Source organism: Crinia signifera, chromosome 3 (genome assembly GCF_055691185.1).
Source record: "Crinia signifera chromosome 3, ASM5569118v1, whole genome shotgun sequence".
Lineage (NCBI taxonomy): Eukaryota > Metazoa > Chordata > Amphibia > Anura > Myobatrachidae > Crinia > Crinia signifera.
In genome coordinates, this window is record NC_139219.1 from 172,159,159 (window position 1) to 172,174,983 (window position 15,825).

General features: G+C 42.3%; 1 protein-coding gene across 4 annotated transcripts in view; it reads left to right on the forward strand.

Annotated features, from left to right (window-relative positions):
• LOC146063984 (uncharacterized) overlaps nt 1-15,825 on the forward strand; it is a 66,331-nt gene that overhangs the window by 17,274 nt on the left and 33,232 nt on the right. For 3 of the 4 annotated variants that reach the window (XR_014471727.1, XM_083176960.1, XM_083176961.1), the window contains one exon: nt 15,168-15,267. The gene's annotated coding sequence lies outside the window, so the exon portion shown is untranslated. Of the gene's footprint in view, nt 1-15,167; nt 15,268-15,597; nt 15,714-15,825 lie in introns of those variants that run through there. The other variant, XR_014471728.1, reaches the window with a different exon arrangement.

Below are 15,825 nucleotides of genomic sequence, written 5' to 3' on the forward strand. Positions count from 1 at the left end.
GTCCACATGTTTTATGACTGGCATTGACCATAAATAATTTGATTTGGTTCTTGGCTTCCAACCTGAGGCACCACTGCAAAAGCGTTGTGGTAGACTATGGGGTACTTGTGTATTATCACGGCGTCCACGATGTTGATCTTAGTACATCGCATGCATTGCATCACATGCGATATATCGGCATGCGTTGCGATCCGATTTTTAATTGTACAAGCACCCTGATGGGTGCTTACAATGTTAAATGCACCCCCATTGTCAACGCCACCCCCACTATCAACGCCAACCCGAAGCGTGGCGAGCGCCGCCGGTACGTGTCCTCTGACCTTTTCATACCCCCACTATCCACATCAGTGTGGAGTTGACTTTAGATAGTGTGGCGAGCGCCACATGTATTCCGAGTCCGCTCACCACGCTTCTAAAATCAACTTGACGCCAACGTGGATAGTGGGGGTATGAAAAGGTCGGAGGACGCGTACCTCCACCCCTCGCGGGCTCGCTGTGCTCGTTGTTGTTGATAGTGGGGGGGTCGCATTGGCAATGGGGGGCCATTTAACCTTCTGGGGGCATTTAACATTGTATGCACCCATCAGGGTGCTTTGTACAATTAAAAATCCACGTGAAAATCGCATCACATCGCATACCCTATTTAATGGTATGCAATGCGATGTGATGGGCGCCATTATAATACACAAGTACCGACTATGGTGCCTAGGTTCAGGAATCACTGGACTTCAGACTTAGGACCTTATTCTGATTGACACACAGCGCTGCGAAGTTTGCAGTGATGCGTGTCTTTTTTTAGCCTCCCTGCCATTCACACTGACCCCTGCCCCACTTGCAGGGCGAATTCACCTGCACGGCTGTGAATGGATGTTTTACATAAACATTCATTTGCAGCCTATGGGGCCAAACCCACATCATTCGATGGTTGCAGGTGTCTTAGATTTGCATGTGACCTGTACAAGGACAGGAAGGGCAGCTGACATCCAGTGATGTCAGCTATCCGCCCCCCCGGCACCCACATCATCGTGCCATTACCATGGGAACGCCCATGAAACTCTGGGCGTTCCCATGGCCGCATCCCCCAACTTGCCACACTACACACCTTGCCCGCACTGTTGTGTGTGAGTGCTCGGCGAACACTCTGTTCTCCATGGCCACTTGCACACAGCGCATGCACATGTGCAGAAATGCGCACGCACAGATTAAAAACAGCGCTCCCGTGCAATTTTGCATGGGAGCGCATCAACCAGAACCACCCCTTTAATACTTAGAAAATATACAGTACTGGTCTTCTATGAATTATATATTTTGTGAGCCCTAACGGCAATCACTGTAATTCATTATCTTCATCTCTTACATCCACTCCCTGACACATATTATTGGGCTTTGGCCACACATTGTGGCCAATTGGGTCCAGTTCAGCAGGACCCGCTTGGCCACAAGGAGGAAGAGAGGGGCCACATCGATGTGTTCGAATCCTGCAGAACAGGATCCGTCCACTGCCGACCAGATTTAAGAGAAAACACAGTGCGGCATACATTGAAATGTATGTATTCTTCCCGAAATCCATCCGGCATGCTGCGGTAGGACCCGGTGGCTGCGGCCCACGGCTAATGTTTGGGCGGACACATAGGAGACTGTGTGCAGGGTGACACATTAGTGGCGGGGCCACAGCCACATGGCCCTACCACAGTATGCTGCGGTAGGACTGGGTGGTGGGACGACCGGATTTCTTGGTAAACTCATACATTTCAATGTATGTGTTCACACAGTGTGACTGTGCTGCAATATAACACTAAAAAATCCAGTTGACAGTGGCAGGATCCGATCACACCACTGTGTGTGACCCCACACAGCCTCCTTGCGGCCAAGCGAGTCCCGTGGAACAGGGCCCGCTTGGCCGCTATGTGTGACCCAAGCCTTATACAACTCAAAAGACAGAAGTTAACAATCATGTTTAAATTAAAGGTTGATTTGATCGGATGCGTTTTCAGTAGGTTTGGCAGTCTGGCAAATACATTTAAAAGACCAATATAATTCGATACAATTGCTTGTAAAAAAACAAATGTAGTCTTAGTTACTCATTAAATAGTTGAGGTTGCCGATGATGACCTGTATCTGACCCTGTGCTGCAGTACACAAAGTTGTGCGCGGCGGTCACCGCCAGGAAGTACTTTTCTGAAACCTTGCCCTTTCTAAACAGCACAAGGAGAAGAAACAGTTGAGGCCGAATAGGAGCCATTCGTCCATATCTGCCACTCCTCAGGACATATCACTTCCATCCCTTTGTAAATCATCCATCTTCATTTGCGTTCTCTTGCTGCTATTTCCTCTGACTTTCGAAATGCAGACAGCAGTAGCTATTATCCCCGTTTTCACCTTTCTGTGCCTTGGCCTAAGACTATCAGAGTGCAGACAAGAGCATACATCACTGTCACTGAGCACATGAAGCTTCACATCACTACTTTACTGGCGAGATTGTGGTGACATGGTAGCTGTAATGCCTTATAAACTTTAATTTCAGTAAGTAACATTAGGAAAAATAATTTCAGATACATAGAAAAAAGGGAAGCACAGCTGTACCTGTAGGCCCTAGTTTATGAGATGCAGTTTTCATACTATATCTATAAAACCCATACTGTTTATTATGCCAGTGTTATATTTTATGTTTTTGTCTTGTTACAGCCTGATTAAAAAGCCACATGATCTGAATGTGTGATATAAGGGTGTTCATAGTAAATTCCATCCTTCTGCGTATATCATCCAGTGAAATTAATATTGATTAGGTGTCAGATATTTCTGAATATTTATGTTTATTTTAAACTCAACTCTCACCATAGATTTTTCAGTTTGACAAAACGGTTCTGATTTCATCTAACAAAAGACAATATGTTACGCCTTAATTGCGCAGTGACATTTTGCAGTCATAAATATAGCGAGCAGTGACTTAAAGAAAGCAAACAGCATTTGATAAAATGCTACATTATGTAGCCTTATGTAAACAATCCCTTGGAGATTAACATTTTGTTTCTAGTAGAGTACAAACATTCGTGAGATCCATAAGTCTGATGTGGAAAACAGGCTTTAGTCGTCTGCGAGGAAGGAACACGCAGTGTCCTGAATCATACGACCATCCTTGAGCAATTTCTCACACTTATACTACACTTATGTCTTATGCAAAACAGATGCGTGCCTTAAGGGACAAGAATACTCTTTTATTCTTGTACTGAGAAAGTCCTCTTTAATTAAAACAGGAAATACAAATCTCCTTGTCTCGTTCTAAAACTACAGAGAAATATATCTCAAACAGCTGCCTGCATTTTCGGATTCAACTATTGGCTTTTTTACATTATGAATGATCTGCATTTCATCTACACCTCTCTAATGTAAGGTAGATAATAGTTTCATTACAAAACTGAGAGGGCATTACAGATGATTAATACAGAATAAATATAATTTACTGGGCTCAACAAAACTGACAACTGGTTGGGTCTTGCGACACAGCACACAGTATGACATGAAACTGTCAGTGATAGACAGTCATGCCATTTGGGGGGCGGGACAAGGTGTAGACCTTCTCCCATGATGAAAACGGAGGTGTGTTGCCACTGTTTAGAGGGAAAGAAGAGACCAGGGATCTCTGTTATTAAACAGGGAAAGTGAAGGTCTATTTCCGCGACCCTCTTGGGTGCCAAAAGTCACCTGATGGTATTGCAGTGATCCGATGCTGCGTCCTAGGATGCAGCATCGGATCACTCCTGCAGCAGGAGGAATTTACTTGTAATAGACCATAGTTGCCTACCCTCCTGCATTCTGCAGGAGACTCCCTGAAATAGCAGCAATCTCCCTCTCTCCCTCATTAGTCTTAGCAATCTCCCTCATTTCCCCAAGCCCACATTACACTGTTACATTTTGGGGAAAAAGGAATGAGAGATAGATGCATTTACATTAAATTATCAGCACTATTTCCCAGCACTTTACCCAGTATAGTATCTCTTAGTAACTGCTTTGGGGCTCATCTACATTTGGATATAAGTCATTTAAAAAGATTCCTCTCAGATGTAGCAGTACATAGCCACGCTTCTAGGTGCCACGTTCCCAATCTCTTTACACAATCTCTCCATATATGGAACTAGACATGCACTGTGGGTGGAGCATGACACGCCCCCTCAATTGGGCGCTTTGCAAAATTCTACTACCAACTATAATCTCCCTGAAAATAGTTTTCAAAAGTAGGCAAGTATGTAATAGACGCCTCCTGCTGCATTACCATGCAGAGCTATCTCTGCTGCTTCCAAAGACGCAGCAGTGATAGCTTCTCCATGGAAGCAGTAGCTATTCTGTTAACATCTGAATTAGCCCCATCATCTTTAAATGGAAATTATCTCTAGCACAGTTCATGCTTCAAGTCCATCTATGTTCATGTAAGTTGCCCTAACAAACTCCTCAGTTGAACAGTTGATATGAGTAAATGAGAAAGGAACCTGGAGCGGTGGGTGTCCAATGATGCAGACTTGCTCACACAGGACACCATGTTCAGATCGAGAAACTGCACTTGCCATAGGATTGGGGCAAGTTGCAGTGGCGCATCCAGTGGCGCACCAATGGTGCATCAAAAGACATGCCAAGACAGGTTCGCACCTCTGCAGGTGGGCTTCTCAGTATGAACACAATCAGCCATGGTATTAGCACACAGATACGTTGGTGTCCATATCAGGCTCATTGTGTTTAAAAGGATGGTATATTCAGACTTGTGTCCTGATCTCAAATACAATGAAATGTGTATGTCCCTGTTCCAAGGTGTAATCGGTGATATTCCAGTTTCAGTGGGCACTCTTAGTAAAAAAAACAAAAACAGTGGCATATAACCCAAAAATTGTAGGTAAGACATAACACATGCCGCAAGAAACGTTTTAAAAAAGAGGTGACACATATACAACATTTAACATTAGTTACATGAGGTTTTCTAATTGGGAATCTACTTAAGTCTTTGGTAAATTAGCACATTTTTCATTTGTTATCAAGTTAGCCAATGCAATCTTACTCATTACCTCTATTGACCTGATCATTTTACAGCATTAGCAAATTTGCAAACTCGAGTATGAAATCAGTACTTGCCCATTATCTGAGTTGATCAGTCACTTGGCATTGGTTCTGAAAGCTATTGTGTATAGATGATCATATCTGCAAAGCATAGTTGCCTACATCCCTGCATTCTGCAGGAGACTCCCTGAAATAGCAGCAATCTCCCTCTCTCTCTCATTAGTCTACCAATCTCCCTCATTTCACCTAACCCACATTACACTGTTACATTTTTTTGGGAAAAAGGAATGAGAGATAGATACATTTACATTGAATCATCAGCACCATTTCCCAGCACTTTACCAAGTATAGTAGGTCTTATAGTGCTTCGGGGCTCATCTACATTTGGATATAACTTATTTTAAAAGATTCAAATCAGATGTAGCAGTACACACCCACGCTTCTAGGTGCCACGTTCACAATCTCTCCATATATGGAACCAGACACACCTTTTAGGTGGAGCATGACACGCCCCCTTAATGGGGGAGCTGGGAAAAATTGTACTACCAACTATAATCTCCCTGTAACTCGGTTTCAAAAGTAGGCAAGTATGCTGCAAAGTGAACAATGTTCTGCATTTGGAGGTACGCTGCAGCTGTACCTTGATACTGATGAATGCACCAGAGATCAGCAGATAACACCCATTGTAAAATCATACAGGAGCAGTGCAAAGTAACCACGCCAGTTGTGTGAGCTGATAATAAGTACAGTATAATACAACTCTAATTAACAAACATTAACAAATATTCCTAAACAAATGCAGATATTGCAATTGGATGATGCATATCACATACCTACCAATATTCGCCATTATTTCATGCTTTCAAATCACCCAGGAAGGACCTAGATAGCGCCTATGGAGAGATACAATAGATCACTGGTGCATGGAGATGATGTCATCTCCAAGAGATGGCAGAATGAAGACCCTCCACTGAATCTAGCCTGTGGTGGGAACTGGGTTTCAAGCTGCTGTGATCTGGCTGTGACACTGCTTAAAACCGTGTTCAATGACATGGGTCGGATCTGGGTTTTGGGAGTAAAAGGGGCATAAATAGCCAAAGGGCGAAATATATAGAGCCAGTTGCAGGAGGTTTTACATGAGCTGCTAAACATTTTTAAGCCAAGAATAATAGAAATTTTGGTACTGAAAGGAACAGTTGGTGGGTATGACATGCAAATGTAAACACCAGATTTTCTAAAAGGTACCCCTACATGGGACAATAGTGCGATGCGATGCTCACTCCTGCTGGCATCCCGTCGCAAAGCACATAAAGTCTGCCCGTGCGTTTTAAACTAGGTCCAGATCACACTGCAAATTTACATGCAATGCGATCTAGTTCAAAACGCACAGGGAATATTGTACCGTGTATGGGCACTATAAAAATTCTTAACTTCAAGCATAAATTATTTTTTATTTACTCAGTTGGCTGCTCTAAAAATAAGCTGTGCTTGTTTTTTAGTGAAAGAAAAGCAACAAAGTGACAAAACCAGCAGACAAACGATTTGGTGCATCTCTTACATGACTGGTACATGTATAGCAGGACTTCTGTTGAAGCATATAGTAACACACAATAATGGGGTAATATGTGTACACGTGTACCAGGCAAGTGTGCCATCTGGAATCCCCTGCTATTGTTTCTCACACCAAATCCAGACACGTGCATAAAACAACAAATCAGAAAATCACAAGTACACTGCTAAATAGCATTTATATGATTAAACTAACCTGACTACCCTAGAATAAGAAACATATCAACAGGAGGCCAATTATAACAAATGTTAATTACTAGTCAGGTTCAATTTACAGGGATAAATTTGATGCAGTTTTTTGTGATGCATTAACAGATAGCGTAATCCTAAACAGTTAATCAGATATGCATATTGGTGATTGGGTTAAATAAAGACCACTAACTGATTTTCACACCTGTCATAGCTAGATTAATAAATCCACTAATTGCTCTTCAGGAGCAGCCAATTAGTTCTTGTTAAACAGTTTTAATGGGGGAGGTCAGAGACCTATCACAAATCAGGGCTCTTTGTTTCACTGCACACGCGGCATTGTACTACACCAACACAGGATTTAGGAACAGCAGCATATGCAAGAGGAAATCTGTTTGAGTTACACATTCAGCCCAGAGCACATCCAGACCATGAAAACACAGGTTCCCCCAGACAAATCCTGGCAAACTAACATACAGTAGATTTATAACACATAAAGATATACTCCCAGTTCATTTCTAAAGTATAAAGAAATTGCAATACATGACAAATGTTCTTTTAAACGTTTTCTAAAAACTATAGTGAAAACAAGCAATATAAAAGCTTGATGGTTCAGCATGCAGCATTATGGGACATACAGGTATTGGAACAGTGCATACTATTAATTCATTTATTTTTTAACAGTTTCTTATATAGCGCATACATATTCCGCAGCGCTTTACAGAGAATATTGAACATTCACATCAGTCCCTGCCCCAATGGAGCTTACAATCTATATTCCCTACACCAGGGTTGGCCAAACCTGTCCTCAAGATCTACCAACGGTGCATGTTTTCCAGGCAACCTGTGGATCTATAGTAGGAATGAATGCAGCAGGTTTTAAAATGTGACAGTTAGTAATGACCACAGCTGTGCACCAGCTAGGTAACCTGGAAAACGTGGACCGTTGGTAGCTCTCGAGGAGCGATTTGGCCACCCCTGCCCTACAACATGTACACGTACACACAGACATTCTAGGGTTAATTTTGTTAGGAGCCAATTAACCTACTAGTATATTTTTGGAGTGTGGGAGGAAACCGGAGTACCCAGAGGAAACTCACGCAAGTACGGGGAGAATATACAAACTCAGCACAGTTATTGCATTACCTCTTGGTTTTATTGCAGCATGCAGGGTGCACTCTAGTACGAAAGCTATCAATTTAAAATCACAATATTTTTGATCAAACAGCTTGGTTGCATTGCAATGTGTATGAACAAGAATTGCACATACACATTTTTAAATAAATAATATGTGTATATATATATATATATATATATATATATAGGAAGCAGAACACCGGCACTCACTCCTTTCCAAAATAAATTCAAGGACACTCAGAGGTGCATTTTGCAACGTTTCGGGCCAATTTATTCAGCCCGTCGTCAGGCAGTACAGGATCAGATCCTGTACTGCCTGACGACGGGCTGAATAAATTGGCCCGAAACGTTGCAAAATGCACCTCTGAGTGTCCTTGAATTTATTTTGGAAAGGAGTGAGTGCCGGTGTTCTGCTTCCTATTGTTATACCCCCTCCGGGCACCTTCACACTATTACAGAGAGTAAGTGCCGACTACTCGCTACATATATATATATATATATATATACAGTGGTCGAAGTGGAAATTTTGAAGTGGGGGTATGGAAAAGTAAAGAGTGAATATAGTGCGAACCTTCGGACACCCCCCTGTCCATCAACGTCCCCTGCCAGACTGCCCCGTTGTACAGGGGTATTACAAAAGCACAATATGTGCTGCTGAGTGATCAGAGAGCATCCTGAGGGGGAAAAAAAACTTTTTTTTTTTATCTTCAGATTAAAGTGGGGGAATGCCATACCCCCGTATACCGCCCCACTTCGACCACTGTATATATATATATATATATATATATATACTGTATGATATATCTATCTATGTATCAATAAACTTTATATTTCTACATACCGCTATTATACACATTCTCTAAAGCAGTAATAGACCCCATACTCTTTGGGCATTGTGAACAGCCCTTTAACCTTCAATCAGACACACATTAATCTCAGTATTTAGGCAGAAAAACATTCTTAATCAAATAACAGGTAGTAATAATAATAATAATATAATATTCAATCGGTGGGAATCATGAATAAGTGATTCAAAGTATAAGAAACATATGTGACAGCAAATCAGGAAGGAGCTGGAGGCCAGGGGTAAAAGCTCATAGGTCCGCATATGGCCTTAGGGCAGCCTGTCGTTCATCACTGCTCTAAAGACACATACAAATAAGTAGGTTAGGCACACTATCACTTGTATCATTGCTATGAGAACTGAGGGTAGTATGGTGTTCAGATCACCCATGCTAATTGCTTTATGTGCATTTACAAACTTTGTAAGTGTGTTTTAGCCCCTCAGCCACATCTCCTTTCCAAATAGAAGAGCTATGAAAGTGTTAAGGTCCCCATAAATTATGGTGGTTTCTTCCCTCGTGGAAATCACATACGATGCCCCCTTGAGCCACGCGGTACCTTCCTGGGAGCCTCTGAATTGCACCGGCTGGAGAAGCAATCTGCAGGATTGCTTCCAAGCCGGGTAGGCTGTGCTGGGATCGCATAATATATATATATATATGGGATATATCCTGTGGTAGCTCCAGAGGTGGGGCTGAAGCACAATCTAAAATTCAAATAGGGGAGCAACATCCTCTGCCAGTGAGTCAGTTTGGAATGGCAGTTGCTGTGCCTCCTCTATTTGAATTTTGAACTGCACTGTAGCCCCCCCTGGATATATTGTATGCGGTACCTCGGAAGCAATCCCACAGATTGTTTCTTCATCCGGTTCAACTCAGAGGCTCTGGTGCGATGCGCATGGGACTGAGCATCTCATCAGACCTTCTGTCATTCGCCTGCAATTTGGGCTCTTTTCCTGTGATTGATTGCTGTAATTGCAGGAAAAAAGCCCATATTGCAGGTGAATTGCATAATTTATAGGGGCCTTTATGCCCCCTACACACGGGGTTAATTTTTTGTGTGCTAAGTGATCTAGGTTAGCACACATCACTATACCCCAGCTAGGTGTGATGAGTGATCTGTCCTAGCCTAATGTTTGCCTATTAGCACTTGCCAGGCGATCTCAGATATTTAGTGTATGCACTAAATATCTGAGCTGGTGATGGCACCACTATGGGCTATACACACGTGCTTAATTTCTAATCTAGCCAGAACCCTTGAAAAATTAGCAAAAATCGCTACGTGTGTGTACGGGGCATTCCAGTTTGCCAATTTCAGATGGCAACACTGACAACAACACATGAAAGTGATGTATGCTTGTTGATTTGTTTTATTGTTGTGCAAGTAATACTGTTGCCTGTATGTTTGTGGATTTCTATATTCCACATGCACTATGCCTTTTCTAAGAACTTACCTATTCTTATAAATAAGCCCTAAGTTTCTCGGGGTGAAATGCTGCTGAACATCATCTTGTCACCACCTTGTAGGTCTTATCTAATCACTGAACTGGTTTAATTGCAGAACCGTGGCATAAAGGGTTTATTTTTATTCAAAAGTAAATTTTCACTCAATTTTTCACTCAGCTGAGTACTTGGTGTTGATGGCTCCTGCTCCATGCTGTTACATTAAAGGAAGGAATACCAGACAGATTTGTGTTGACACGTTCATACTGGACAATTCTAGGTGCTTTAAAAACTACATTTCAATATTTATTACTTTACTTTTTAAATGTCTTCTTTTTTAATTAATAAGATAGTAAAATAAATATGCCTGTGAGAAAACTCTTTTCCAGCAATGAAGGGGTAAATCAGTCACACACTAAACAAAGACTGAAATCACCAATGCTAAAATGAAGTAAATCCACAGGAAGAATAGGAACATTGGAATATATACATGGAGTATGTGCCAAAGGTTGTTCACATACCCACAAAGTAAATATGGAACAAACACTAGTTAATAAACACCACAGCACCCCCTCAATTACAGCAATAAACTGTTGAATTGGTAAAATGACCACAGTTTCTGTTGAGAATAACATCTCCACAAACTGTTTAGCTAGCAAACTATTACATCACTCAGCAAACAAAATGGTCAAGTAAAAGGACCCATGACCCTCTTAAATCAAGTGGACTGATCTCTCCTTCTGACTTTACAAGACTCACAATCAACTACTCATTGAAATAGGTTGCCGAATTCACTATACATATTCACTTTTTTCCCCTCAGTATTCACATTGATATTAAATATAGTAATTTAGTCTATTGTAAAAATCTCTCCGTCTACTAAAGGGTATATGGTTGTTAGGTCGACAGCATTATGGTCCACATGAAGCTGAAGGTCGACTTGAGCCAATGTCGACACATGGGATGGATGACATAGGCCTAGGTCGACATGTCATTAGGTCAACACAAGCATTAAGTCGAGATGGGCTAGGTCGACAGTCAAAAGGTTGACATGGGGTTTTTCACTATTTTTTAGCTTTTCATGCCCTACCATCCACTAGGGAGGGTAGAAGAATAAAATAGTGTGCTGAGCGTGGCATGGCAAGTGCAGCAAATTATGCAAGGGGATGCCGTGCACTCTTTTAGTGTCCATGTCGACTGTGTCAACATTCGAGATAAAAAGTGAAAACCCGCACATCGACCTTTTGACCGTCGACCTAGCTCATGCCAACCTAATGCTTGTGTCGACCTATTGACATGTTGACCTAAGCCCATGTTGACCTTCCCATGTGATGACCTTGGCTTATGTCAACTTTTAGTAGTCGACCCAATGCATGTCGACCTTACTGCTGTTGACCCTATGACCCATTCCCTTACTACAGACAAACTCGGTCAGAGGTGTATCTAATGCATTCATAGCTGTGATCACATATGCAGTGGATGTGCAAAGAAATGCTAATGCTGTAGCCCTCTGGGAATTTATTAAGTCACCCACTGGCAGCATTGCAAATCCAAGCAACTGCTTACAAATACGCAGCAGTGTTTTCAGATTCATTGATAAATAACTGCCTGTTTTTTTCTGAGTACGAGATGGCAGTTGTAGGCTGAACAGGCCTACATTTCTGCAGCCACCTCTTGTTAACTCTCCAAACACTCCCTGACTGTCAAGCACTTTGGGGAACATTGCTAAGGTACAGTACCTTGGCACGTATGACTGTGAAATATCAGCATTGTGTACATCTCTGATGTTATACAAAATAAAGGACAGGGGATTACATGGACTCTCATATAGTTGAAGAGCATCTGAGCAGTGATTAAACTTGTGACAGATCCCCAGAACAGGGGGCTCAGACGGTGACCACACCTTCATTCCTGTAACAATGAGGATGTACTCTTCAGCATCCAAACTACTTTTACAACACTACTGCTCCATAGAAAACTGGGCCGAATTCAGACACAAACGAATTAATTTGCCCCTTTGTGTGCACTGTGTACGTGTACACTATTCACACCTGCTACCTGGCCTCCCCACTGCACACCTGGGATATGTTGTCCTCCCAAGGCCTGAGCTCCAGCTGCGGGTTGGCCCGGTGACTAAAATTCCCATGAGCCTCTACACTCCATTCAACTGGCAGGAAGAGGAGGGTGGCAGCAACAGCGCTGTCAGGACAGGCCCGACAGCAATAGCGGTCAGACTGGCCGTGTGTGCTCATCATTTTCCATGGGTGTTTGGGCCCAGGAGCACCATTGAATTGGCACCTATGTCTTCTGTACTATCCTGTGTAACCAAATGTCTCCCTGCTATCTCCAAAGCTATAGGGGGTATAAAATGGGGTGGGTTAGCAAAATTGGGTTATTGGCAGGGGGAGGAGTTTGTGCAGGTACATTTAAACAATATGGGAAATTTATATGCAATGGGAGAGTCTCTCTGCAATATGGATGGAAGTCTGGACAAATGGAGAGATATCGCTGATATACACAGGCCCCAGATAATCAAACACCTTTCCATCAACCATATTTTGTGAAATCCAGGATATTTTATAAAAGCATTTAGGCACATGGTTGGAATGATCCCAGCACACTGCACAATCAATGTATTTTACACCTGTGCTAATAAATATTGCAGACATTGATTGTAAAGATGAAACATTTCTTCACAACAACTGAGTGACTATGGCAATAGCCCTTTTGGGTGGAAAGTCAGTTTAACCTGAAGCCACAGAAAATCTGAAATCTATGACATGACTAATGCAAGTGTTATTGGGTCTATGTACTGTGCACTGGAGAGAGATAAAGTGGACAGAGATGCTGTACCAACCTACCAGCTCCTAACTGTCACTGTAAAACTGTCAATGTCACATGCCCTCCCTGAACAGGCAGGGGAACACTGCGTTCGCTGGGTCCTGCCCAGTTTTTCGACAGGGGCGCCCACCATTTTTGTGGGGACACCCATGAAGCTCCAGGGGTCCACCCTGGAATGCTCCCTGCCTGTCAGTCACCTAGCGTACAGCCAGCGAAGGGTAGTCTTTGCACGGTCCGTATGCTAAGGAACCGTGCACATGTGCAGTTCGGAGGGGCTGTGAATTCGCAGCCTTTCCAACAGGTCTGAATCAGGCCCTTACATAGTACATAGACCCCATTGGATCTTCTTAGCAGTTAGGGCATATAACATGCTTGAAAAGAAAATGGTTAAACACAATAAATATGACCAGATAGACTTTATTTCACTTAACTGGACTTTGCTCAGGTTGTAAGGATAATACAACAATGTAATATAGAGTAGAAGTAAAAGGGGCCCTAATATAATGAAGATTATCTCCAGACGATTATGACTGACAGGAAGGATGAAGACTACAGGAAACACTTCATATTGTGTGGGATCAAAGAACCTAAAAATAAAATAACTTCACATAGAAGACAGATATATTTATTTTTGAAATCCAGCAGTTCTAAACAGTCTGAATATACAATTCATAGTTAAAAGCCTGTCAAAATGACAACTTAGGGGCCCATTCAGATCCGTTCATTTTTGATGGTGGGGGTCTGCACATGCGCAAATATGCGCAAGTACAAACTCCCTGTGCGAACACCTTTGGTGAGCATCACAGTCGTTGAGGTGTTTGCACGGGTAGGAGACACACTGAGCATTTGAGCATTTTTCCCCCCGCCCAACCATTTTCTCCGGGGTGGATGACTTTACATAGCAGGAGTGTAATACCAGCAGATGAGTGGCGCCCGGCAGCGATGATGCGGGAGCGCACAGCAGCACTCATCGCTGCCCCGTACACACTGGGCGGCTTTAATGCTGAAAGATGCTCAGATGAGAAAACTGAGCGGCTTTTCCATGAAAGTCAACCAGCGTGTACGGGGCTTTACTCACAGTAAGACGGCCTCCCTGTATAGCATATGATGGTGGGGTAAACTTCTTTAGTATTTATAAAATTGTGTGCTGCTGAAAGCTACAGAACCGTAGCCATAATAACTGTGTATTGCAGAATTTGTGGCAGATTATAAAACTACATTGGAATCAGATTACCGTATGTATAGGATTTACCGTGTTTCCACGATAATAAGACACTGTCTTATTTTTTTTTTCCTCTCAAAAAAGACCATAGGTCTTATTTTCGGGAGAGGGCTTATTTTAATAGACCCCACATTCTTGATGGCCCCAAACCTTTCCACATGCCCCCACATTCTTGATGGCCCCAAACCTCTGTTTGCTTACCAAGACAGCCAGAACTGTATTGATGGCCCCTGTGTGCTGTCGGCGCTGTGTGCTGTACAGGCTGTGTGCTGTACAGGCTGTACTGTTCAGCAGCCGCGTGATGTGCGCGGCGTGATGTGCGCGGCGTGACGTCACACTGCGCCTACCGCAATGCATCCCTGGGAACGGGAGCCGCGGTATTATCGTACAGGTACAGGAGAGTTGAGCGGGGCTGAGCAGGGCTACATTTTAATAACTTTAATAAAATCTATGGGAAAATTCATAGGCCTTATTTTCGGGGGAGGGCTTATTTTGGACAAATGTTCCAAATCTGGGGTAGGGCTTATTATCGGGGTAGGTCTAATTATCGGGGAAACACGGTAGTTCTGAAATATAACTACATTTTTTCTATGACTGAATATGAAACGGATCACTGTACAGAACTATTAGTAACTTTCACAAATATATTTAGTATTTAATATTGATAGAGAGGGCGTTTCCTTTGTAACCACATCACTTCCGATCTTTAAGTTTATTGATGGATGTTGCAAGCAGCCTAAGGGGAAGGTGTACTAAGCATTGGAGAGTGCTAAAGGGTAGAGTTTTACAAGTACAAGCCGATCACCTCTTAGCTGCTATGTTTGAAGCTGACCCGTTGGTAGTTTATCCATACTTATCTACTTTTTATGTCTCCTCTCCAGGAGAAGCCAGGAGAGGATACACTGCAAAAGGGACATCAAGTCCCGAAACATGTTGGCCTGAGAAGAGTGTCACATCTTTTTAAAGAAGGTAGAGAGGAAGGTAAGACCAGTAGTGTGTCCAATGTGTAAATCACCAGCGCGGTCCGGATCCAACCTGTGTGATAGTGCAGTCTGGATCACCTGGGACACTGCATATCCCCTACTTCAATTTTTATCCTATTTGTATTCTGTATTTGATTCTTGGAAATCATATGAATAAACATCTTTTAACCATACTGATGAGAGACACCTTTATCTGAGGACTACCAGCGTGAGTACGGGTACGCCACCCCTATATGATCATTGAAAGAAACCATTTGACGCACTTAAATAAACCAGAATATATATTAAGAGGGAAAATAAAGATAGATTTACACATTGTTTCTTTCAGTCTGCTTTATTACATCATATAAACCTGCAACCGGAGGAGAAGAAACCATAAACCCTAAAGAGAAGGAAAGAATAATTCAAGCATCCGACGGAAGAAATTAACACAGGGGAGTCCACAGTTTATATATATATATATATATATATATATATATATATATATATATATATATATATATATATATATATATTTTCTTCATATATTCTTCTTTTCTTTTTGTATTCTTTCGGT